The following is a 27352-nucleotide window of genomic DNA, read 5'->3' on the forward strand; positions in this document are numbered from 1 at the left end:
CAAGGTCATCTCCTGTTCCTCCACCATCTTATTCTGGACCAAAGACTAAACTTATTCTGGACTAAACTGAAAAATACAAGCAACTGAGTGGCTATACTCATCCCTCCTCGGGTCCTCATCACGGCCTCCAGAAGTCGTCCAGCGATTTTCTGGCTTGTATTCTAACACTGTTTACTTTCATTTTTGCCGCTGTCATTCAACAGGGCATGGGACGGATGGGGCAAAAACCCAGGCAATCATAAAGCACTTGGATGACATTAATCTGGAGGCCACACCCCACTGCAGTCTCACTGGGGTCCTTTTCCATCTTCCCAGCCTGAGCAGGCGTGACTGTGTTGCCTTGGAAACCACACATGCTGTAATTAGACCTTGTTAATTGCCCAGCATTTAACCAGCAGCTGGGCTGGTACCTGAACAGCGGAGCACAAACTCCAGGACAGCTTCTCGCTATTGGCTGGTAGGTATGAATCCGAATCAGAAGGCCCTGGGGACAATTTCCCAAATGCAAAATCCTAGTCCACATCCTGTGGGAACAACTTCAGGGAGCAGGGCCCAGGCATCTCCCTGTTTGTATCTTTTGCGCAGAGAGGTCTGAGAATCTCAAAGTGAGGCAGACGAGGCAGGGAACCCAACTGTCGAAGTGCACGATTATACAACAGACCTTTTTCATGTCATAGCAAACCACTTTTTGATGAATCCAAGCAGAAATCATGGTAATCAGACACTCACAAACCGCCACGGGCTCATGGTTCTCCACAAAAACAGTAAACAGCCTTTGAGTTCAACTCCTTCCACCTTTGGGTGAAGGGTCAATAACCAAGGAACCCAATCCATGTAACAGGAAAGGGAGAAAAGAGAAGCCAAGGCTTTCAGAGTCCACAAACTGTGTAGCCCACCTAGGGAGAACCACCCAAAGCATTCCTTCGGTTGTAGGACACAGTGTCTTAGACAATGGTGGGTAAGATGTTTATCTGAGTTCATGGGGGTTTTTGTGGGTGTTGTGCTTTTTCCTATGTGCTTGTTTTGTCTTTTTTTTTTAATTATGGCAGTGAGAACATGCAAACTCCTATTTGAAGAAGATTAAGTAAATAAAGCACTTAATTCCCAAAATTCCCAGGAGCAGATATTAGCTGTGAAGTGCAGGTCTTCCTGGAGTCATGGGTCTGGGTGTGTGATAGCTGGGTGGTCCATGGGTACAATTCCCAGATGAAAGAGGTAGAGGTCAAGGGTAAAGAGGTTCTGGAAACCTACAGAATAGTAATTTTTAGAAACAAGAACTGTAGCCCGGGGGGTAATTAAAGTTAGTAAAAGGTCACTGTTTTCCTGCTATTCATGGACGGATCTAGCACCTGGAAGTCATGACGAATGGGAAGCAAGCTGCCCCTGACACGATGCTGGATTCTGTGTGCCCCGGCATCTTCTCTTCCCCAAGAAGACCCATGGGCAAATCAGGGACTGAACTTCCTTGGGTCTGCTGAAATCTCACAGCCCCAATTCCCAAATCCAAACTTCCAAATACCAGATTAGGTGACAGCCTGTCTTGACAACAAGTGACATCAGTATATCTTGGCTACACTGATAGCAGTCCTTGGACCAGCCACTTGCTCAAGACAACTCAGTTCAAAAGAGCTGCAGTGAAGGCGAATCAGCTGTGCACCAGCCTAACCAGGACAGCACAAACCGAGGGCGAAGGGTCACACATATATGGGGACAGTTGTAAGGACTCTTATTCCAAGAATAAAGCACATCTACCCACTGCGCAGAAATATTAGTTTACTAATATTTGCCTGCTGAATCCAGAAGAAACCACTGGAGCCACCTGGGTAGCTCAGTTAAGAATCTGACTATCGATTTCAGGTCAGTTCATGATCTCAGGGTCATGAGATTGTGGCCCACATTGGGGGGGGGGGCTTAGGCTCAGCAGGGAGTCTGCTTGGAGATTCTCCCCCTCTGCCCCTCCCCCTGCTCACATGCTCTCTCTCTAAAATAAATAAATAAATAAATAAAATCTTTAAAAGGAAAAAAAAAAAACCTAGTAAGTCCTGGAAACATGGCTTCCATTGCTGGTCACCAGTTATCATGTGACATCAAGTCAACTGGTGAGGATGGAACAGTGCAGGGATGCACAACCTTGTTGCCCTCTCACCTGAAAGCCAACATCCAACAAATGAGGTTTATTAACCCATTTTCCCTTCAAAAATAATGTAGCTCTCAATCAAAGCTAAGCATGAGCAACCTCTATCAGCTATAATTCTAGCCTATCAAAAAACCTTAATATTAACCTGTACAGCTTTATCATGAAGGTTAGATTTTTTTGAGTATTAAAAATAACTTACAACACATACAGGGTTTCCTTTGGGGAGATACTGAATCTATTGTCATGGCTTCACAACCTGGGAACATACCAAAACTATTCAACTGTACACTCAAGTGGGTTAAGTGAAAAGAACGTGAATTGTATCTCAACAAAGCATGCTTGCGTATGCATGCGCTCTCTCTCTCTTTCTCTTTCTCTCTCTCTCTGTCATATACACACACACACATACAGATATGATCTCCACTACCTTCCCTCATCCTTAGCCTTAGGAAAATTCCAGGTTAGAGATCTCTGGACCAAACTAAAAAAGAACTTCAAAGGAACAAAGGTTAGCAAGCAATGCCCTTAACGCTAAAATGTGGTTGCTCCTAGATTTTCTTTATTTAGCGATTTCCCTACCATAACCCACCCAAAATGAAGTGGTCAGAAAGAAGCTCCTCTATCTTCAAGTTACGCCCACCCCCACGCACCCCCACGCACCCCCACCTGGGACCCACGGATTATTTCATAAGGCGACACTGCCAATTCTGTCAGCCCGGGAGAGTCCTCTTGGAAGAGCCAGGTATTCTGATTCCATAATCAGAAGTAGGGCTTGGAATACTGTCGGGGTTTTTTTTTGTTTGTTTTTTGTTTTTTTTTAATCTCCTCGGGTGATTTGGATGTTCAACTCAACTGGGGAGACACTGTTCTAGACCCAGGGATAGCAGACGTATAACGGACACTTTGACTAGAGACGTGGTACGAGGAGGTAGGAGAGATCATTATAGTCAAGCCTCAGATGTGTTTGAATCTGTCACAGTCCTGGGGTGTGCAGCAGTCGGGAACGGAGGTTGGGACGGGAGCCCTCCACACTGGAAATTCTAGGAGAGCACCAAGCTGGCTCCCCATGGCCACCGGGCGCACTATTAACGCACAAAGGCAAATGGCAGCTGCACGCAGGGGCCCGTTTTCTCGCATCACAAGGACACACCAGATGCAAGGGCAGTGGTTTATGGTCAATCCCTGGGAATCACTGGGGCAGCCAGAGGAGCAGAATAAAGAACAACGTCTTCTGCCTGCGGACTCCTTCCATCACAGAATGTGGAGAGGCTTCTACAGCAACACGGTAACACTAACCCACGCTAAGCCTCCAAGATTGGCTTCAGGGTATGGTTTGGTTTTTTGAGAAAATTCAGACTCACCCTCCAAAGCACTGAATAAAACCTTGAACAAATGTAAGGAACTAAAATTAAAATACTTCTCGGCTGGCCGGCACCTACCTCTTCCCCCTCAAGTGCTTGTTTCCTCAGACAATAATCTCTCTGCAACAAAGAAGGAATTTCGACCAAAAGCTGTATAAACACTCCATCCTCTCAGTCTGGCAAAACAAACACATTCTATAAAAGGTCTCTCTGGGCCAACTTTCCCCAGAAGTTGACCTTGACAACGCACACAGCACCTCATCCCAGCCAAATGGTTCCCAGGGTCAGAAGCTGCTTGAAGTCTCTGCCTGTGCCTACCACTCTCCACTGCTTCGGAATAAAGAACATCAAATGGGAACCAGAAGCCAGTAAGTACTGTTCCCCCTCACCTGACTTCTTCCACAGCAGATACATGCTTATCCCGGTAAGACAGAATTTTAAACACACATTTAGGTTATGAGAGCGCTCAGCAGACACTGAGGAGGATTCAAAGCCCACCAAGGGTATGACATCTCGTAATTCGGGTGTCAAATACTGCAGGAATTCAAAGAGTGGAAATCTTCAAGGACCAGGAAAAAATCAGAGATGTCTTCGTAACATGGCCTAAAAGGAAACTCAGGGTTTGGGCAAGCTGATGAGGAGAGGGCATCTTGTCTAAGCTTTCCCACAAAAGACACGTCCATCTCAGATTTGTGAAGGTCAGACACCGGTCCAATCTCTTTAAGCAGTCCTATAAGCTTCTCTGGGGGCGACAGGGGGGCGTTGAGTAGATGTAGTGGGAATCATGGCATGGTCCTTCCAAAGAAAGATCTTCTCCCAAACTCCACCTACTCCGACCCTTTTACAACCTGGATGTGAATGAGGGGTTCAAGACTCCCATTATCAGCTTTCCACAAATTTGAAAATGTGCATCTCAGGCTGCTTACTTACTTTGGGATGGAGGATTTTTAGGGTAGGATTTTCATTTTGCTTATACTCTGTCACCGGCCATCAGCATACAATCAATAAATGATTCATGAATGAATATGTAGAACAAAGATACAGGTTAGGCACCTGAATAGCCATTACACTTCACTCCTCCGACCTCGGCAAAGCCCTCTTTGGTCCCAGATGCACTGGATTAGCGGCACTGGGATCTGAGTGAAGGCAACAGCATTAGATTTCACCACTACACATAAAGATAAGTTGAAAAAAGAAAAGAATAGAAAAAACAACATTTGGTCAATGAAGTCTTACCAAGCTGCCCTTTTTTAAACCACCCTGCCTTCCCTCCTCTCCTAGGCTACACTCCTCACACAGCAGCCTCCCAACCACAGAGCTTAGCCCAGAGAACTGCCCATTTTGAATAATGGAATGTGACAGTCAACTGAGAACAAGGACCATCAGACAGAACTTCCTGGGGCAAGTTCTCAGGATAGAGATTTTATCAGCCTCATAGGAGAGCATAAGGGGCAGGCCAAGGTTCCTCCCAAACCAACACGCACCCCCCCCCCCGGCCCGTTCTGTTACTTGGCCTGAGATTCTACCACTTCCACTCAAAGAGCCGCTCAATAAGGAAAAAGTCCATCCTAAATCGGTGCAACCCTTCAACTCCAACTTCAGCAAGACTCTCCACAGTCAACCCTCAAGTTCACGACGGCTGAACAAGTCAACGGTCAATGAACAAATGGACACTCAGCGCTAAACTGGAAACATGAAGATACAGAAGAGACTTCCTTCCAAAGTAAGCGGCCAGGACCAGATGCAGATTTTCAAAGGATTTCGCTCAAAAACTGGTAACAGAAAGGGTCAGAGTGTGTGGAGACTGGGGAGGATCTCCCCCACCATGCCCACCCTTCTCCCCTCCAGTTCACCACCCTAACCCTGGGAGTTACACAAGGCCTGACAGCAAGATGCCAGGAGAAAGTGAGGAGAGAGATCTTCTTATGGTGGGGACCATTCTGCAATGTATACAAATACTGAATCATTACACCACACAGCCAAAACCAATATGAGGTAAATCAATTATACCTCAATTTAAAAAAAAAAAAAAGGTACTTTGCAGTTAAAATTGCAGAATTTTTTTTAAATTGAAGTCCTAGATTTCATCCAGAGGCAAGGGACATACTACCTTTAAAGAATAAAATTCAGAGTGGGATATTAAAGAAAGCTGCTTTAGGATTACATCTTAGGATGTGGTGCCTGGGTGGCTCAGTGGGTTAAGCCTCTGCTTTTGGCTCAGGTCATGATCCCAGGGTCCTGGGATCGAGCCCCCTATCAGGCTCTCTGCTCAGCGGGGAGCCTGCTTCCCCCCTCTCTCTTTCTGCCTGCCTGTCTGCCTACTTGTGATCTCTGTCTGTCAAATAAATAAATAAAAATCTTTAAAAAAAATAGGATTATATCTTAGGAGGCTTATTTATTCAGCAAACCAGATACTTACCAATAAATAAAGGAATGCGTAAAACACACAAATTCTACCTGGCATTATATATGGCCCGGGTGATTTTATAGATGTCATCGTTTTTATGAACTAAGGTTCAGGCTTGTTAAAAGAGTGCCCAGATGATAAGAAAGGGAAAAGTTTAGGGGGAAAAAGACATAAGCAATAGTTTCATTTTGGCAGTGAATCCTTTCTAAAATGCACTAATATCTCACTTTTTCCCAAGAAAATGAATGACCACATTCAATTCTAAAATTGTAAATGTCATTCAGATACCGTATCATAATAGTCATGTGGTAAAACTCTCTTGAGAGCGTTAATCTCCCCCAATGTAGTCACAACTTGCCTATATCCAGAGGATGACGTTTCTCCAGAGACACAAATACATCATTCTTCTTTAAAAATCACACCTGCTGTCAACCAAAACCGATCTAGGTGCGTGAATGAGTTGGGCCAGCCGCACAGAGGCAGAGTCGGCCACGACTCTGGCAACATGACTGTCCAGTTGGTCAAATCTGCTACTCACATGCTCCGGGAAGCCCACCCAAGGAAAAGCCCCAAAGTTACCTCAAACCCTAAATCCACCCAATTTAAAAAGCACAGACTGAATCAACACTAACTACTTCTGGAATACAAAAATCATGCTAGGGCAAAAAGACTCCATGGGATTATCCCTCACGTTGAGATTATTTTTAGATCTCTCAAATGCCCTTTCTTTTCCATGTTCCTAAATCTTTGGTGTTGACGTCAACAGCACCATCTAAACATATGACTGTTCATCTGTCCAGAGAAAAGGCTGCACTACACTCGCTAATCATCAACCCCAAGCGGTAAGGCACACGTTATGCACCTTAGCTTCTTCCTTCCAGTCCGTGCCTGGGGCTTCAACCATCTGGAAACCCAAAAGAACTGATCAAGTTTAAGAATACAGGTCCAGGGGCGCCTGGGTGGCTCAGTGGGTTAAGCCGCTGCCTTCGGCTCAGGTCATGATCTCGGGGTCCTGGGATCGAGTCCCGCATCGGGCTCTCTGCTCAGCAGGGAGCCTGCTTCCCTCTCTCTCTCTCTGCCTGCCTCTCCATCTGCTTGTGATTTCTCTCTGTCAAATAAATAAATAAAATCTTTAAAAAAAAAAAAAAAAAAGAATACAGGTCCAATCCTCAAACGGTACTGGTAAAAATAGAAAACGTGGAAAGCCAGAAGTCACTGTGGCAAGCAGTTTGGCAGTTTCTTACGAAGTTAAATATAAAGTTATCACACAAGCCAGCAATTCTACTCCTCCTTGATCTCACCAAGAGGAATGAAAACATATGTCCGCACAAAGTTGTACACCAATGGTGACAGCAGCGGTATTCGTGCTTAGGAAGAGGTGGGAACTACTCAAAATGCCACCAGCTAGGTAAATAAACTGTGGCCTTCCAACAGGATGGAATGCTAGCCGGTGCTGAAAAGGAATGAAACATCAGCACGCCTTGCAACACGGATGGAACTTAAAACCCTGTGCTAAGGGAAGGTCACACATAAAAGATCACATGTTGTGAGATTCCATTTGTAGGACGGGGTCTAAAAAGGGCAACTTTATAGAGACCAATTATAGAGACGATTAGGATCGTCTGGAAGTGGGAACAGAGGTTGCCGATGGGCATGAGGGATCTCACTGGGGGCAGGGAAGCAGTTTCAAACGGGATTGTGGTAATGACTGTACAACTATACGATTCCAAAAATGATTAAACTGTGGACTGAAACTGGTAAATTTTATGAAATACACTCATGTGGTCTTTTAAATGTCAAAGACAAAAAGTGAGAAGGAGGGCCATCTGTAAACTTAAAGAGTAAAAAATCCTTAGAGATATTGAGAGGGTAGCTTTCATCCATGGTTATATTTAATTTGTGTTTTTACTCTAGAAAGATTTACTTGTCAAACATTGACTTACCCCTTGTTTCATTGGTTTCGAAATGTGGAGGAATGCTCCACATTCTGGAATGCTGAAAATGTCATTACAGTGATCACAATGGTTCTGTTGAGCGAGCCGAATTTCTATACCCATTACATCCAGTGCCTCAAATACTTCTCAGAATCTAGATTATGTGAACTCCAGGGGCCTCGGAGCAGGAGTAGAGGGTAGATGGAGAGCACAGAATTATTTCTGCTGCCCCAACTATCATGTCTGAACACTGCTTCAACATCATGCATTCAAAATTCCATGCTTCAGCAGCTCTTTCTGCCCACAGGTCCCATCCCTGTGGTTTCGTTAAAAACAAAACAACAACAACAAAAACCCCTTTGGCATCAAAAAGCATGTTCCTCATCTCTCGTCCAACAGAGAGGGGGTGTCTGCTTGCTCGAAGGCAAGGCTCTTCATTCCCTTTGACAGAAGGGTGTCACCTTGTGTGCTGCAGTGGGCCTACAACCCTCAGTGCCCAACCTTCTCCTGAGAACCGCACCCCACTTCTGCAGAAACACTGTCCCTCCGGCCAGGCTATATTCTGGCCATAGCTGTCCCCCAAGCGATGGAAATGGGTCTTCAGCAAGGATAATGGGAGACCACCCACCCTGGGATTTTCAGGAGGAGGGAAGATGAAGGGGAAAGGGGAGGGAAAGAAGAGGGAAGAAGAGGAAGGAGGAAAGGAAGGGAGAAAAAGAACCAAGGAGGCTCCCTGATTCCAGTGATCCCTGAGGTTTGGCAGCGGCCATCCCCTTTAACAGGATCTGGGGTCCCGTGAGCCAAGACACTCCCCTTCTAGCCCAAGCTGAGTGTCCGTCACTTACCATCTAAGAGTAGAGACAAACCCTTCTCACCTCCTGGATCTTGCTCAGGCTGGCATCCCAGATGCCCCACGCAAAGGGGGCCTAGAACTTCAACAGCCTCTGGTGACTTGTACCTCTATCTGATCAGTTCATTTCTGATCAGGAGCCAAATTCTCTTCAGGGACCTACAGAAGGGCTGAACACAACAGATGACCTACCACATGTCCCTCCTCGAGCCCCTCGGTAAAGAAGAGCATTTTTATCATTCATTTGGCCATCAGGTGCTCCCTGCTCTGTTCTGCCTCAGGCAGCAGGCCCCCACCCACCCCTACCCGATGCACTCCCTCCACCCTTCACCTCTGCCGTCACCCCCAGAAGACCTCTGCAGGGGCCCAGTGTGGATCTTCAGGGCTATTTCCATTCTGAGCATGCTGCCCTTTGACCCTCCTACAGGAACCAGTCCACAATGGAAAGGATCACCCTGACCTGCGAATGTATAGCATTGAAACTATTTTAAAGCCCTCATGAAAGAAAAAGCCACTGTACCAGCTGGGTCCAAGAGGGACCCCACGCTGCTAACGAGGTGGACCTTACCCCCTTTGCTCCCCAGGGGACCTGGCTCCACAGAACTGAGGGTGGACCAGGGAGGGAGACAAGGAAGCTGCTCACCAAGCTGAGGCTAAGGATGAGTAAGAAAACAGCAGACAATGAGGAAGCTGTGCTGGGGTAAGGGGTGCAGGGCTGGGGCTCAGCTGGACCAGGAGGCTTCAAGGCCCAAAGATAAGCCCCCAGGCAGTTAATCCTTGAATACCAAAGATCTGGCAGGCAAACACCCTGTCACTCACCCTAATGTAGTCTAAACAGGACACCTGCGAGTGAAGCCGAACACACTGGCTGGATGGAGGTGCCCTACCCCAGGGGCTGTGCCTGCCTGGATCTGCCACACTTCGACACCCGTCAAGGGCACATGGAAAAGCCCCTGCAATCTTTTTTCATCAGCAGCCCTAGCCTGCTCCACGCCTGTGCCATATGGGACCAGGCTGGGCGGCGGTGGGGGAGGTGGGGAGCTAGCACCACCTGCCTAGTGAAGACTAAATGCAATACCCTGGACCTTTTATCTTTCAATTTCCAACCACTTTCTGTGTTTAGGGATAAGAAACAAACAGCATTAATATGGAAGATGGGAATGCTTCCATGAAAAGGAACAAGGATTAAACATGTCCCCCCATGCCCTACACGTCCACAGAGCCACGTACTTTGTACCTGATGCTAGGAAGGTTTACAGAGGGAAAATGTCATGGCTGTGCAAGAACTTGCAATTTAAGGAGAAAAATAAGAAACCTATACTGTCTTACTTGCTCATAGGCCCTGAAAAGCAACTATAGGCCAAGGACATAGGGATGGAGAAATGTGGCTCATACCCAAACCCACCTACAAGAGAAAGGTCTATGCAGATCAATGCCCTTGCACAAAAGCAGAGAGATACAGATTTGTCAACCCAAAACACAAATGTCCACGTGTAATCAGTTTTTGATAAAGCTATTCTGTTTCTCTAAAGAAATGCTAGAAGCTAAGGACAAAATCCCAGGTAACGGGTAAAGACTCAGGGAAGCTTCAGTGTATTTTCTGAGGGCATCTCCGGGGTCAGGTGGTACTAGGGTCAGAGGAACCACAAAAGGACATATTGTTTCGATCCAACCCATGTGGCTACTGAGCCGCTGAAATGAGCCTAGTGCAAACTGGTGTACTTGCTAAGTGGAAAACACAACGGATTTCCAAGACTTACTCTGAAAAGAGAATGTCGACTCTATCATTAAGAAGTTTTACACCAAATACATATTGAGAATGTTCTGGATACACTGGGTAAAATCACGTATTTCACTACAATTCATTTCATTTGTTTCTTTTGCCATGAGAAAGCTGAAGATGGCCCATGTGGCTTGTCCCTGTGGCTTGCTCCTATTGCTCTCAGGCCGTGAGGACTGAGTCTTCCTTCCAAGGCTGTGATGGCAGCAAGCACTTAGCACTAAGACAGCACTTGGTGTCCTACAAACATGGCAGGCGGAAAATGAAGCAGAAAATGTATGTTACCATGTCGTCATGCTCAACGTGCTTTTAATTTCATAAAATCTCCAACTCAGATCTAGTAAATACTCCAAGTTCTGACTTAAAAAGATTCATTCTGCCACGTGGAGAAGGAAGGGTGAACCAACGGTGTCATGTCACTCAAGACTGATGGACTTCTGGCAAACTCAACGAGTACACGCCTCCAACGGTCCAGAAAAGAGGTCTAGATATTTCCCTAGCAACAGCTGGATGCTTTTGCAAAGCACTTCCCAGGGGATTTAACTCACTCATCATTTCTTCATTGGAGGGCCACTGTCTTCATTGGAACCACAGCTTTATTGCTCTGTGCCTGGATTAGGACAGACACCAGACAAGTTGTCTGGAGAGACTGAAGAATTTGGGTTTTTTGGTTGTTGTTGTTTTTGAAGATTTTATTTGACAGATGAGAAAGAAAGAGAGCACAAGCAGTGGGAGCAACAAATGGAGAGGGAGAAGCAGACCCCCTGCAGAGCAGGGAGGCTGACAGGGGGTTCGATCCCAGGACCCTGGGGTATCATGGCCTGAGCCAAAGGCATTTGCTTAACCAACTGAGCCGCCCAGGTACCCCAAGATTGAGGAACGTGTTAATGTAATTGGGAATAAGATCGGTCACTACAAAAGAAAAAATACCTTCATCTTTTCCACATTACCTGGTGATGTAATAATAGAAGGGCTAGATGAAGGGGTTAGGATACAGGGACATATTATAAATGAAACAGAAGATGCCAGGCAGGTGTGTTTTTGTGACAGGGCAACCCGTCCTCATTGCTGTGGGTTACAAGGGCCCTTATAATCCTACTGGTTAGTCTCTCAGCACTTCTTTAAAGGTAGGCAGATAAGGAACGTGCTAACACTAGGAGGCAAAGTAACAGACACAAGAACTCTCTTTTACTTAAATGATGACTTTGCAAAATTTTTTCACTTCGCAATTTTTTTTTTTTTTTTTTTGCTATTTCATTATGAATGAGTCTTTACTCATTTAATGCTTCTACCCTTCGGAATTAGATGCTATTGTCATTATTGCTGGTTTCCAGATTAGGAGACTGCAGCCCAGAAAGTTTATTTGGTTAAAACGGCACAATTTATAAACGGAGGCTGGATTTCAACTCCGCTTCTGAACCCAAAACTCTGCTTCTGAGCCCAAGGCACTGGGCTGCCTATTAAATGCAACATTAGTAACAGGAAAAAATACACAGTGGAAAAAATGACAGTCTCTTCAATAAATGGTGCTGGGAAAACTGGACAGCTATATGTAGAAGAATGAAACTCAACCATTCTCTTACACCGTACACAAAGATAAACTCAAAATGGATAAAAGACCTCAACGTGAGACAGGAATCCATCAGAATCCTAGAGGAGAATATAGGCAGTAACCTCTTCGATATCAGCCACAGCAACTTCTTTCAAGATATGTCTCCAAAGGCAAAGGAAACAAAAGCGAAAATGAACTTTTGGGACTTCATCAAAATCAAAAACTTCTGCACAGCAAAGGAAACAGTCAAAAAAACAAAGAGGCAACCCATGGAATGGGAGAAGATATTTGCAAATGACACTACAGACAAAAGGTTGATATCCAGGATCTATAAAGAACTTCTCAAACTCAACACACACAAAACAGATAATCATATCAAAAAATGGGCAGAAGATATGAACAGACACTTCTCCAATGAAGACATACAAATGGCTATCAGACACATGAAAAAATGTTCATCATCACTAGCCATCAGGGAGATTCAAATTAAAACCACATTGAGATATCACCTTACACCAGTTAAAATGGCCAAAATTAGCAAGACAGGAAGCAACATGTGTTGAAGGGGATGTGGAAAAAGGGGAACCCTCTTACACTGTTGGTGGGAATGCAAGTTGGTGCAGCCACTTTGGAGAACAGTGTGGAGATTCCTCAAGAAATTAAAAATAGAGCTTCCCTATGACCCTGCAATTGCACTCCTGGGTATTTACCCCAAAGATACAGATGTCATGAAAAGAAGGGCCATCTGTACCCCAATGTTTATAGCAGCAATGGCCACGGTCGCCAAACTATGGAAAGAACCAAGATGCCCTTCAAAGGACGAATGGATAAGGAAGATGTGGTCCATATACACTATGGAGTCTTATGCCTCCATCAGAAAGGACGAATACCCAACTTTTGTAGCAACATGGATGGGACTGGAAGAGATTATGCTGAGTGAAATAAGTCAAGCAGAGAGAGTCAATTATCATATGGTTTCACTTATTTGTGGAGCATAACAAATAGCATGGAGGACAAGGGGAGATGGAGAGAAGGGAGTTGAGGGAAATAGGAAGGGGAGATGAACCATGATAGACTATGGACTCTGAAAAACAATCTGAGGGTTTTGAAGGGGTGGGGGGTGGGAGGTTGGGGGAACCAGGTGGTGGGTATTGTAGAGGGCACGGATTACATAGAGCAGTGGGTGTGGTACAAAAACAATGAATACTGTTACGCTGAAAATAAATTTTTTAATAAATAAATAAAAATGAAAAAAAAAATAAATGCAACACTAGTAAAAATAACAATTAAAAAAAAAATGTTGAGCCAAGAGACAACCTTTTTACTACTTAAAAATTTAGTTGCCTTTAAAGATGGAACAGTTCTCCGGTCTGCTGCTGGCACTCGCAAAGCTCCTTCTAAGTCTGAATGGATTGCCTTGAAAAAGGCATTCTTCTGGCTGTTGGCCCTCACACACATACCCCTGCCTCATTCCAGGGGAGGGTAGCATTTTTATTCCTTTGTCCTTTTCATTTGCAGAGCTTACCCGTGACAAGTACACTTAAAGAACTCACCAGTCAAAAAAGTCCTTTTCCATACAGCTTTCCTAAAGACACCAAGTCAGTAACAGACAAAATGTAAAAATGATTACAGACCAGCGAAATGGCTATTTTTAAACTCAGCTGAGCTGGTCAGCTACAGCTTTGGGTGGAGGTTTCCCTGTTTTGGCAACAATCTGGAAAAGCAGAACTTCTAGATACTTAGATGCTTCTCTAGGATTAGGTCATTTCTGCTCCTTAAGAAATTATTCTAATATCCTGTACAACAGCTCTTGCCAACACAGAAATGAAATATGGCAATTCTTCAAAATTAAAAGCACCAATATCATAATAAAAGCAGAATCCTACCACCCATCAGCCAGCCAGCCAGGAAGGAGGCAGGGAGTACAGGTGCTATTTCTTCGGAAAGCCAAAGTCAGGAGCAGCCGGGGCCAGCCGCAGGCTGCCGCACCCCCCCAGCCCGATGCTGATATCTCCAGGATAGGCTGAGCAGTCCGCTCTGTCTCCCTCTGCCACCTTGGATATAAACATCCACTTGCCATGGAATCAAATGCGCTTTGTTCCAAGGGGGATGCACTTAAAATAATCAGGGGTTGTTTAAAGAAGAGGAAGAAAGCAAGCTTGTCGCCAAACAAGACACAAACAGTAACACAGCCATCAACAGATGGGCCGGGAGACAGGCGGGGGATAGGAGTCATTTTGAGGAGATCTCTCTTTCTGGCTTCCGGAGGCTCTGGAGGAAAGGGATAGAAAAGGTAAACAAACGGCACACCAAACATGGTGTAAAGTAGCACAGCACAGAAAGAATCTAATTAGGGAGGATGTGGTCAAGATTGCTGAATGGATGTCTCTAGGATGTTAGCAGCAGAAATAGTTTTTCCTTTAAAAAATGTCCTAGGGAATCCCAAATGATATATGGAGATTGGTTATAGTTTCTCTGCCTATATTTTAAATAGTTTTTCCAATTTAAAAAAAGCTCCTAGGAAAGAAATGTGAAACTTTTTTTTTAATCAGGGGAGAGAGAGGATATAGCTCCTTGCCCTGCCCCAAATCTAAGTCTACAAAAACGAAGATGCAAGAAGGTTCTGAGAGCCCTGGAAGCAACTTGCTCCCATGATGAATGTGGACTGGGTGGGCCTGAAAGGAAATTCGGCTGGAGAGAATGGTAAGCTACTCACCACCACCCAAGGTGGCTCATGCAGGACCTCAGGGCCCTGGCCTGTTTTTTAATTTTGGCTGCCTTTTTCTGGGGGCAGCGTTGTGGGGGAGCACTCCACTGTCCATGAGCCTTTGCCTCCCGAGTTCCTGCATCCTCTGGGTGGCTGGAAAGAGACCACTCCAAGCCATGAAATGACTACAGGTCATGATCATCCATGGCCGGTTAGTGCTCTTTCATTTTTGAAAAACAATCCATCACCAGCATGTCAACTTTCATAGAAGGAGATGGTCAAATTACATGAGCAGTCTTGTCCAATTAAGAGACGCAGCACAGACACTAACTCACTGACAAAGCCTGACAAATATTTGTTCATGGGATTTTCGCTCAGCAGTATGCTAAGGAACTGGGTTCTGGTCCCTTCTGACCTTCAGATCCCTGCTCAATGCCATCTGCCGGATCTGGGATTCCCCACTGGTCTCCAACCCAGCTTATCCAAATCTATACCAGTCTTCTTCACAGAGATCAACCAGAAAACCAGAATTAGCTACACAGAGGACCCCCAAGGTCACGGTCTGCATCAGAGAAAGATAGAAAAGGACGTTTAGAAGCTCTGTGCCCTAAGCAGCCAGAGTGAAGATTTATCTCGCTCTGCCTCTTACTGTGTAACTTTCTAAGGGGTCATTTCTCTTCCCTAGGCCTCAGTCGAGCTATGAAATGAGTTCCCCCATCACTAACACTCTGCCTTACTATAGTGCAATGCCAATGTGCTAGCCTGGTTCAGACGGTAAGCTCCAGGACAGCAGATTATCACCCTTCACCCACGGATCTTCCAACACTGTTTCCATCAACAGGGATTGTGCACAGGAAATGGGACAATGAGTAAGACCAGCCTGGACCCCCAGAAGCGGGTAACCTAGGAGCACAGTGCAGAGCAGAGAAGGTGCTCAATTCATTGAACAGACTGGTTTAATTGCATTAAACTGGTTTAATTGCATCACTTGCCCAGTTAACAGGCAGGTACGTATTCCTTTGGGCCCAATTTATGACTGAAGAGACTGAGGAGATCACCTCCAGTGGACAGTGACTGAAGGAGCTCCCTGTGCATGGCTAACAATGGCAGGACCTCCTTCCAGTGTCTGCTACCTTCCACGGAAGAATTTTCTCTGGAAGAGCAGGCTTCCAGCTGAGGGTCAGCTTCCCAACTAGGAAACGTGGCCCTGTCTCCCTCCGGTTTCTTGGAGGCAGCCCCATCAAGCTGGGAGGCCAAGATGAGCAAAACAGAGCATGCTGGGAAGATTTCCTCCACCAGACAGACCCCAGATTTATCCTGGGAGCTTAGGAGTATTGTTAGGCAGAGCCCCGGGATGTCTTCATTCCCCACTACAACAGCCAGGAAAGAAACTATTGCCACAGGAAAGCAGAAGACAGTGGAGGCCCAACCCTAGACCAAGAAACAGATTGTCCTTGGGGTGAGAAACTCAAGACCCATCCTTAGAATTCATCAGATCTCTGTGAAACAGTCAGACTACCCGTCCCCACAGGACTTCTGAATGCCATTCTGTTGCATCCAGTAGAAACGGTTCCTAAAACTGGTCAGTGGTATGTCAGTGGGTTGGCAGTGACTGGTTTTCCAACTGAGGGTATAATTCTGTTCACTCATGTAGGACAGGTTATCAGATATGGTGATCATCCCCATATGGTGACACGTGACAGAAAACAGACCCCTAGTAATTGTACTGCTCATGCTTAAGACATGTAAAGGTAAACAGCATACATTTGATAAGATTTTCTAAGTCTTTTCATAGATTTTGGGCTTTTAATCTGGAGAGCCCAAAGAGGTTCGTAAATGGGCTTTTAACACAGGGAGTTCTGTGCTCTTGAAACTGACAAAGACTATGAATGTATAGCATCACTGCATATGAGCAAATTTCTCCCTAGGAAAAACAGTCCAAAACCTGTTGTCAGTTTTGCAAGTGTCCACCTTTGATCCAAAAACATTAGAAATCACTGCTAGATGGCCTTCCCCAATTTGCAAAATGGACTCCTCTTGGAGGAAAACACTTCACTCTGTGCTGCCCTAGAGCGAAAGGAAGCCGCTCAGCCTTGTACTCCTCACCAGTGAGCTCTGCCAGAGTTTCTTTTTGGGCTGAGTTTCTATCCCTGCAGCCAGCAAAAAGAACTGGACAGATGTAGTGAACAGAGTCTAGTAGATTGCTGCTATGGCTTTTTTTTTTTTTTTTGTCACTTAGCATTTTAAAAAGAAAAAAATAAAACATTTTGGATTCAACGGAATTCATCTAGAAACCATAAAAGAAAAAAGCAAAGAGAAGCCTAACTTTGTTCCTTGCCAATCACAATACCTAAGAGGGATAAGAAAAGTTGAGTTGCAGTATAAAAAAGTAAATAAATGATTGTGAGGGAAATGGATACAATAGAAGAATTGCTTATGTTAGGTTACTTGGTAATAAACTTCTGTGTTTACTAAGTGTCAATTTAAGGAAAAAAAAGAAAAAATTTGTTTTCATCCACTGTACAAGTGACCTTCTTGGACTACAAGAAGCTTCTCTCACAATCAGATTCTGATCATTAGAAGGAGATGAACAAATCAGGAGCAACTCCAAAGGCTTCCCCTTGCCCAGGGGTGACCAATGGTCGTGGTATTTATACAGCATGTCACTGTATACCCAGTAAACACCATTTCCTACAGAAGAAACTGAACCAGATAGCAGGTTGGGTTAGACCAGGTGACCCACAACCCATACCCTGCTGGAGAAGCAGTCAAAACACAACGTGCAGACTCATCCTAAGGGGAGATAACAAAGCCTTAGAGAGGTGAAATGTCTTTACTTTGGGAAAGAGGAGACCTTTGGGAAAGTCTTCTGAACTTCAACCTGCATCTTGCTAACTACCTCCATGCCTCTCCTCTGCCACTGGATCATTAAATTCTAGACAAGGACAGCTAAATATCTGAAGACCTCCAGGGGAAGCTTTATGACCCGTGTGTGTGTGTAATTCAATAAACGTTAGTCACTTCCTATGTGACAGACACTCTACTGGACACATGGAACACAAAGCTGAAGAATGAAGCAGACTTCCCTCCTTCAAAGAGAAGAATTTGTTTTGAAACATATAGTTAAGTCTGTAAAGTTACTTATTAAAATACTGAGTAAAGGGTGGACTTGGCTTCTGCTCAGATCCTGATCTCAAGGGCTGGAGATCCAGCCCCACCTGGCCCCTGCATTTGGTGTGGAATCTGCTTGGGTTAGAGAAACCCTCTCCCTCTGCTCCTCCCTGCCCCGTCCCCCTGCACTCACACAGGCATGCTCTCCTATTAATGTTAAAAAAATAAAATAAAATATTAAATGTACTGATACCCATCAATGAGTCTGATGTCAAAGACTAGCTTTCTCTTCACTGTAGATGGCTGGAGTTGAGAAATTGATGGCTGATTAACAATCCTTCTCTTTCATTAAACCACCTGTACTTTTCAGTTCATGGGTAGTGATAAACCAAGAACAAGATAAATCATGTAGCATCTTGACAATAAATAATTGTAAGCTTACAATTTTTAGCTTAAAGTTTAACCCTCTCTCGGTCCAAAATAAACTGATTTCTTTCAATATAATTTTATTACAAAGGATACAGTGGTTGTATTTTATACACTAGTGATTTTTTTTAAAAGGATACCATCAGTATCATATACCCATATATTTCATAGGGAAAAGAAACCTGGACTCCTTTTCCCTATCCACCCACTTAAAATACACCCGAGAGGCCTTTGATATATTTAGCTTTGTTTTGTCAACTCCTATATTCATCACGCAAGGTACAGAAAACTCAGTTGGCTTCTAGCATAATAACACATGACACTAGAACAGTGAATGTTTTGAGTAACAGTAGTTAAGGATTTTATGACGTGACAATTTTTTAAATTTTCCTGGGGACCCTACTATATACTGGTTGCTTCTGATCTTCAGATTAAGATCATCTTCCCACCCCACCCCGCCCCCCCAAAAGACCTCACTATGAATGTACTGTCAGCAAAGATGAGTATACCCCATACAAAGAGTTCAGAGAAGTATGCTCTCTAGTCCTAGAAATTCAGGGTGGTTGGCATTACTTGAGACCACTGTGGGGCTGTCTGGGCAGCTGCCGTGTGGCATGCAGACAGTCTTCCACATTTAAAATGTTGGAAAGCGAAGTTATCGAGAAGAGGAAAGATGGGTGTGCTTCCAAGCGTCATGTTACTTATGGTATCTTCTGAATTCAGTTGGCAGGAAAAATGGACAAGAACTTTGTAGGATAAATCACATCTAAAATGGAGTGCTTTCTTTATAAGATGTTCTGTCGTTTATCCTGATGGCACCAGTAAATACGACCTCTTAGGGGGACCCCCCTTACAGCTGTGGGGCCGCCTGCACCATGGAGGATTTCCCAAAATGTACTGAAAGAGAAATTCTAAGTAGAAAAACACACAAAGAGCATTATATTCATTCGTACATCTGAGGAACTCCTGTCTGTCAACATGGCCCTAGGCACGAGGACTATGGCAGTGAACAAGATAGACAGAGTTCCCGTCTTCGCTGAGTTTCTATTCTACTAAGGAGACTAATACAGATCAAAATATACAGCGAGCTAGAAGGTGTTAGGTGCCATGGAGGGGTCGGGGGAGAAATCAGAAGAGGGGCGGGGTGTGCTGGAAGAGGTAGCTAATGGGACAGACACTTGAGTAAAGCCCAGGGGGACTGAGTGACACAGCCATGGAGATGATCTAGGGGCAGAGTGGTCCAGACAGTAGGACAGCAAACCCAAGGGCTGAGGCAAGAATGTGCCTGGAAACTTGAAGAAATAATGAGGAAGCCAGAGTGTTTAAATGCCTTAAACTGCTTCCAAATTAAAGGGTTATAATTTGGGGCAAAATGTCAACACATTTCATAAACTCTCCAGGTAAGCTTTCACAAAGGCATGTCTCTGCTCTAACTAATGTCACCAAGCTTGAGAAAATGAGAAAGAGAGGGCTGAATGGGTGATCCAGGGTTATGCTGCTAGTGATGCCTGAGAAAACACTTGGGAACAAGTATCCCAAACTCAGCCCCACAGTCCACCTCATGCTTCACCTTTACCATTAAGAGGCACTTTTCTTACTCAAGAAAATATAAATTGTGAAAACAAAACAAAATAATCCGACTAACACTCTTAGAGCTAAAAAAAAAAAACAAACCAACAACGGATCAAATTCACTTTTTTCATTCAACAGGTAAGCAAGAGAGACCCTATGTACACCCTACATTTTTGTTGAGGAATGAAACAATAAACACTGCATTACCTAGACCCCACCTGCCAGCAATGAATGGGATAGGTGTAGAACAAACAAATCTCTGATGTTTGTAATAGCATCGTAACCCTAAAAAATAAATAAATAAATAAAGTCTTTAAAAATGGAAAACAGATCGACTGCCTCAACTGTCCTTAGCAGAAAAAGTGTAACAGTGAAAAACTGGAAAGCAAAGTTATCGAGAAGAGGAAAGATGGGTGTGCTTCCAAGCGTCGTGTTACTTACGGTATCTTCTGAATTCCTCTTGGCAAAGGAATTCATATACTAGGATTTATTCATACACTGGAATTCTCTGTAGCCCCTAAAACAAATTAAGAGCTACATGCCCTCAAAACAGTGACAAATTTAAAAATGCAAGCAGTATATAGAGAGGGAATTATGCCTTTTACTTAGAATATGAAATACACAAGCTCACAGATAATGCTTATGAATAGAGAATATACCAAAGTACCAAAACATGTTTCGAAACTGTGCACTAACTTCACTTTAGAGGTCACCTGGGAACGGAGGAAGTGGAGGAGGGATGGGAAAAAAATTTCAGTTGCAGTTTACTTTTATTAAGGGAGATATGAAGCAAATATGGAGCTATTAGCAACTTTTTTTTAAATTAGCAACTCTTAAACACAAGTAGTATCTATTATGCATGTGTGAAATATTTCATATTCATTTTTATTCTGAAAGGAAAAAGGAAGAGACAAATTTCCTCCATCATATTCCATTAACTGCAAGCCACGTTTCCTTAACCTCAGTTTCTCCACCTGTAAAATGGAGGTGATGCAAGGCGTACCTGCCTCGAAGAGGCTTTTGGACACAGCGCCTCAATGTCAGGGGCACTATCATGTCCCCACAGAGTCTCCATGGCCCAGCATCCACTCACTCTATTCAATTTCACAAACAGTAATAAGATTTTTTCACAATAGGGTTACAACCCCCCCACCCCCCCCACCCCCGCCAAAGCCATAAAACAAGTCTAAGGCATGCAAATGCTACAATAAATTAATGAAGCCTTTCCAACCAGGGCCTGGCAGAATGACTCCCTCAAACAACAGTGGCACGAAGGGCCATTCTGCCATCATCTCTGCCAGAGAATACAGCACTGACATTCACAAGTGCATCCATGGAGTCGGCTTCAAGAGGCGTGCCCCTTGGGCACGCAAAGAGATCTAGAAATCTGCCATGAAGGAGGTGGGAACTCCAGATGTGCTCATGGACCCCAGGCTCAACAAAGCTCCCTGGGCCAAAGGAATAAGGAATATCCCATACCGCATCCATCTGTGGTTGTCCCCAAAAATGATACGAGGATGGGGATTCACCAAACAAGCTGTACACGCTGGTTACCTGTGCACCTCTCCCCACTTCCAAAAATCTACAGACAGTTCAGGTGAATGAGAACTAATCGTCGATTGTCAAATAGAGGTATCAAAAAAAAAAAAAATTAGTGAAGCATTTCAATGAATGGAAATGAAAAAACCCAGGATCCCCCAGCACAAGACTACCTCTCCCAATTCGTGTTGCACAAGCACTGGTTAAAAATCATAAGAACTGGATAAACTTCCTCACTTTAAAGTCTATGCTCTTACAAAAGCCCAAGGGGGAAAAAAAGATACCGGTTAGGCATCATTAAGAACAGAGATCAGATTACATCCATCAGCAATCAAACTCCCAGCCACACCTGTGAACAGGTGGAAGCCAGAGCAATCAAAACCCAGCCTCCCTGTGATACACCAGCTCTTCTCCAACTTAGTTCAAACCACAAGGTGAGGCTCTCCTCTCTAGAGGAGCTTCTGCTGAGCCCGACTGATGGACAAACCAGCTCCTCCCCTTCGGGCCCTTACAGTTCGGAAATCACGTTCTCCAGAAAACTGGCAACGGTTCCCTATCCCAGCCAGCTTGGTAGTCTCCTCTCCCAGAAGGAAAACGGAGACCCAAGCAAATCACCTGTGCGCCTGCGGCCCCGAGAACCCGCTGGTCGTGGTGCGCGGCCTTGAACTCCAGATACGCCCTGACTGCTGGAAGTAAAGTTGCACGGACCGGGGTTCCTCGGAGCGGCGCCAGCCTGGACCTATATAGCCCAGGCTCCAGCCCCTGGGAGGCCACTTGTAACTCCTCCCTTTCTCACTGGTCTCCATCTGTCCCGTCAGTTGGCTGCCTTCCTGGGCTTTGAGACCCCTCCACAAAAGGGGAGTGTGAGGTCCAAACGCAAAGGAGAGCGTGTACCAGGGGGCAGCAGGAGAACCCTAAAAACTGCAGAAACTAAAGCACGGCCACAACCTGCCTGAGCCGGCGGCTAAGGGGACGTGGGATGGAGAGGATACCCACCCACCTGGGCAGAGGCTGGGGTAGATGGCAGGCGGGCGGGCTCCCCTCTCCCGAAGTCCCAGCTGCCCCGAGTCGGCCCCAACTCCAGCATCCCGCCACCCCACCCCGAAAATGCGGAGGGGAAAAGGACACAAAGAGCGAGGGGCACTAGCAGGCCCACACCCCCGGGCCCGCCGAAGGGCTCCCCAGAGTCAGAAAAGGAACAATAGCAGACCCTCGGTCGCCGGATCCACCCGGAGTCTCCCGCTTGCGCCTCCCTCCCCAGCTCCTCCAAGTTCTGCGCGGAGGCGGCTCGAGCCCAAGAGCGCGGCGCCGGGAGGGGGGCGGCGCGGGCCGGGCCAGGCAGGTAGGACCCGGGGCTGACTCCGCGCCCCCCAGCACACCGGCCCGGCTGGCCATTCATTCCCGCCCGCGCTCCCTCCGCCGCCCCTGCCCCGCGCCCTGCAGCCGCCGGCCCGCGAATGGCGGGGGTCGGGCAGGAGAAAAGCCCGCTCCCAACTTGGCCCGGTCTTCCCTCTGACTCGGGTCCCCACAGCCTCCCCGCCCTCCGCAGACAGTCGGCGGCCGGCGGCAGACAAGGGAGCGGTGGCGGGACCCTCGCTGCCAGCCCGCTAAGCCGCTCCAGCGCCCGGCGCGCCGCCCCTCGCCGCGCCCCAGACACAAAGGCGGGGCGGCGAGCCGGGACCCCGCTCCGGGGAGCCTCCCCGACTCTCGGCGCCGCGCACTCACCCCATCGAGGCGGAGGCTCCAGGGACCCGCCGGCTGCGCCACTCCGCCCGCCGCTTCCCCAGGAAAACGCGGCCGCCGGGCTCGCTTCCTGCTCGGCTTCCTGCGCCTCGGTCCCTCCTCCTCCCCCCACAGCAGGGGTCAGTGGGCGCCGCGGCTCCCGGGCTGGGCCGACGGGGCGGGGGCAGCGGCAGCACCACCACGTGGCCGCCCGGCGCCGGCCCCCGCCGACCTGGATCCCGCGGGAGCGAGAAGGGAGGTGCTCGCCTCTCCCCTCCCCTTCCACCCCGCGCGGCCCCAAATTCCGCGAGTCAGGTGACCCGGCCCCGCGGCCCGGCCGGGACCTGCGGGAAGTGCTGGCGGCCGCCGCCGCCCCTGCGCCCGCACGCCCCGGGCGTTCCTGGCTGACTTCTAGTCTCCGGGGCTCGGGGACCTTTGCCCGCGGCTGTGCTCCAGCATCATCACACCTGAAGTCCGTGGGCAGCGCCCGCGCTCGAACCCCAGGGCTTGGGACCGGTGCGATCCCGAAGACTGTTCCTCTCTGGGCAACTTCCACAGCCGTCTGTGGTCGTCGGGGTGTTTTATAAAAAGGCACGGATCCGAGCGCCTTCTTCACCAGCCAGATCGGTTATGCTTTCCGGAATTACTGAACAGAAAGTAAAGCAGATTCCGCTCCTTCTCCGGACGGACCGAACGGTCGGGTGGAGGGACCGCTAGCACTCATCAGGTGGCAGAGAAAGTGCCCGCGTGAAGCTGGGAGACATCGACCGCGGGGCCGAGAGGCACGGATGGGGGACGCCCCCCGAAGTCGCGTCTGGGATGCGGGCTGGGGAGGCCTTACCCACCGCCCCACCCCAGGCTCCCCGCGGCGTCTCCCTCTGCTCAGCCCTCTAAAACCGGCGTTTGAATCTTAATGGACTCCTGTGATTCCAAGGATTTCAAAATTTCCAACCTACTCTTTTAATGTAGGACGGCTTTTCGATTCGTTCTAGTCAGGCTAACCAGCTCTGGCTTAGAAAGTCCTTATTCACCAAAGCCCCTCCCTTCTCCGGGTTAGCTCTGCATCCTTACCCAGGGCAGGAAGCCTTTTACAATAAATGACAGTCTTTTTTGGTGGGATCCACAGTTAAGTCAGTTGAACTTAAGAAAGGAAGGAAGGAAGGGAGGGAGGGAGGGAAAAGAAAGAAAAGAAAGAAAAATCTGTTCCAATGGAAGTGAAATTCACCCTAACAGTTGAGTGTCTAAGGTCTTGGTTGCATCTTGATGGTCTCCTCCTTAGAATTTCTTTGTCTCCCCCCTCCCCAAGGGAACAACCTGTCTTAGCTTTAACAGGTTAATTCTCAAACACGGAGCAAAAGCTCTGTAACTGTGAACTGTGAAGGAACCCTAGCATGGTCTTTCCTAAATCATACATCAGAGATTCTTTTGAAAAGGGATGAATAGCCCATTTCGAGCAAAGCAGACAGATTGCCCTGTCCTTTATGCCTCTGGAATAAAATGGCAGTCTGAAAAGAAATGTGAGCTGCCAAACTTCTGGTTTGTTTGATGCTGGCCATTTCTACCGCACAGTTTTTCACTATAGTTGATATTAATGCTGTGACACTGAGGGGGAACGAATATGGTCACTTGTGTGTTTTCTGTTCTGAGCTCAGTCTCCAAGCAGGGACAGTCTCCAAGCAGGTACAGGGCTCACCACGCTATCTTTGAAAGTGAACATGTATGTATTTATAGGAACAACTGACTAGTTGGAGGAATTTAGTATCCAGCAACATTAAACAATAATTCTTTTTTTCTTTTGCTATTACACCGCCACTGTGCCCTGTCCCGGCCACTTACCTCGGAACTTACCTGCCTGTGTCGGCTCTGTGGCTCTCCGTGGTGGCTTTTGTGCTTATTCTCCTTGATTTATAATCCCACCCTTAGACATCAGCAAGTCCAACTCTGGGTGTGGGGTTGCTGTAGAGGGAAGGACTCTTACAGTTAGGCTGATATGCCATGATTCTTTTCCAAATCCTTCCTTCCCTGAAACTCAAACATCTCCTTCACATGAAGTTTTGCCACCTACCAGAAGACTTGATGGCCAGCTACAGGACTGAACACAGTCTTCTCATAGGTTTGGTTTGCTTTTTCCCCAGGCCTTTTAGAAATGCTAACTCATTCAGGATACATTCACACCCTTTAACAGAGACTAGGCCCACGTAAAAAGGTTTGAGAGAAGGCAATAAGAATGAAATGATAATCTAAACTGCAAAGAGAGTTGTTAAAACCATTCTTGGGAGGAATAGCATGTTGTATTTTAATAGGTGAACTGCCATCAAACCAAGGTAATAAGAACAAAGCAACCATGTTTCCTGCTCCCTCTTATATTAACTTGCCTTTTGAACTTCACCAAGTGTTTGAACCTCTCCTGGTCCCATTTTCCCAATCAGTAAAAAATAGCATGGAACTACATGGCTTCTGAGAATTTTTTTCAGCTTTAACATCCTAAGCCCATTCTCTTAATCTGAGGAGCCATCGCCAACAGTATTGTCTTTACATTCTATGGCAAAGCATCCTTCTTTAATTGCTCTAACAGGTCAATCTTCTCATAGTTACAAGATTGTAAAAATCCTGCCATCCAGGATTTAGCAGGACCCATTGAAAGGAATTGATTGCTAGAACCAAATTTTCATTTTTGAAATTTAAAAAAATATCACAACCCGGGCACCTGGGTGGCTCAGTTGGTTGGGCGACTGCCTTAGGCTCGGGTCATGATCCTGGGGTCCCCGGATCGGGTCCCACATTGGGCCCTCTGCTCATCAGGGAGCCGGCTTCTCGCTCTGCCCCTTGCCCCTTTCATGCTTGCTCTCTATCTCTCAAATAAATAAAATCTTTAGAAAAAAAAATATCACATCCCTCTTTCTTGCTGCTTCATCCCTTATCTTTTTTGTCCCTCCCCACATTAGGAATTTCTTAAGTCTGGGGAACCAGGGCTCAGACTAGTTGCAATAGTAAGAAAATGTCCCTAACAGAGGAAATAGAGGTAGGTACCACACCAAAAAGTAACCCTTTGCTTTACTTGGCTTTTGGTCAGGATCTGACTGCACTTCTGGGTCTCGTTAGAGGCAGCGTGATTTACAGGAATGTGACGAAATTGGCTCCAGTCCAGAGAGTGGAACAAAAACACAATCAGAAGGTTGGAGGAGATGATCTGCAGAAAAAAAAAATTCATACAAAAACCACTTTTTGTATTTTCTTTGGGATGTTTCCAAATAGGAAACTGTGACATGGGAGAAATTAATAAAACAACTTTAATATAGCATCTTAATAACTTAATAAGGCCATAATAATAAAGTAGACTAGAAACACTGAGCACTTGAAATGTCATTAGTCCAAATTGAGATGTGCCATACATGCAAAAAATATACCATATTTCAAAGACGTAAGATAGAGAACAGAAGTATCTCACTAATAATTTTTATATTAATTACATATTGAAGTGTTACTAGTTTGGATGTATTAGGATAAATATATTAACACCAACTTCACTCATTTCTTTTTACCTTTTTTAAGATTTTATTTTTAAGCAATCTGCATACCCAAAGTGAGGCTTAAACTCACAACTCTGAGATCAAGTCACACACTCCATCAACTGAGCCAGCTGGGTGCCCTTTGTTTTACTTTTTAAAATGTGGTTAACTAGAAAGTTAAAAATTACTCCTGTATTATATTTCTGTTGGATAAAACTACTAAAGAGTTTGAAGTTAGCATCTAAGACACATTTAGCATCTACTCCATACGACGTATTTTTCTAAGTGTTATTTACAGAACTATGGTGGCCACATACTTAATTATTCAATCTGGGACACTTTTGACACTTTATTTTATTTTAGTTATGTATTTGACAGAGGGAGACTCAGCAAGAGAGGGAACACAAGTAGGGGAAGTGAGAGAGGGAGAAGCAGGCTTCCTGCTGATCAGGGAGCCCTATGCCGGGCTCAATCCCAGGACCCATGGGGTCATGTCCTAAGCTGAAGCCAGATGCTTAACAACTGAGCCACCCAGACATCCCCACTTTTGACACTTTTCAGATGAAAGGGGGCAGGAAAATTCCAAACCAGCCAGGATACAAGGACAAAAAGCATAAACTGGTATTGTCCTGAGCAATCTGAGATGGAAGGCCACCCTAATGTTAGGTCATTTAATCTTTATATTGGGGAGAAAAAAATTTCTCTGCCCTTCAAAGTCCTTCTAGCCAGTCTAAGAATCAAACAG

General features: G+C 46.0%; 1 protein-coding gene across 2 annotated transcripts in view; it reads right to left on the reverse strand.

Annotated features, from left to right (window-relative positions):
- Positions 1–23261, reverse strand: part of RAI14 (retinoic acid induced 14) — a 140356-nt gene extending 117095 nt beyond the window's left edge. Inside the window, exon 1 of one of the 2 annotated variants that reach the window (XM_044232945.1) lies at positions 23102–23261. The gene's annotated coding sequence lies outside the window, so the exon portion shown is untranslated. Of the gene's footprint in view, positions 1–21991; positions 22009–23101 lie in introns of those variants that run through there. The other variant, XM_044232955.1, reaches the window with a different exon arrangement.
- Between the last annotated feature and the right edge of the window lie 4091 nt (positions 23262–27352).

The sequence above is a fragment of the Neovison vison genome, chromosome 1 (genome assembly GCF_020171115.1).
Source record: "Neovison vison isolate M4711 chromosome 1, ASM_NN_V1, whole genome shotgun sequence".
Classification (NCBI taxonomy): Eukaryota; Metazoa; Chordata; class Mammalia; order Carnivora; family Mustelidae; genus Neogale; species Neogale vison.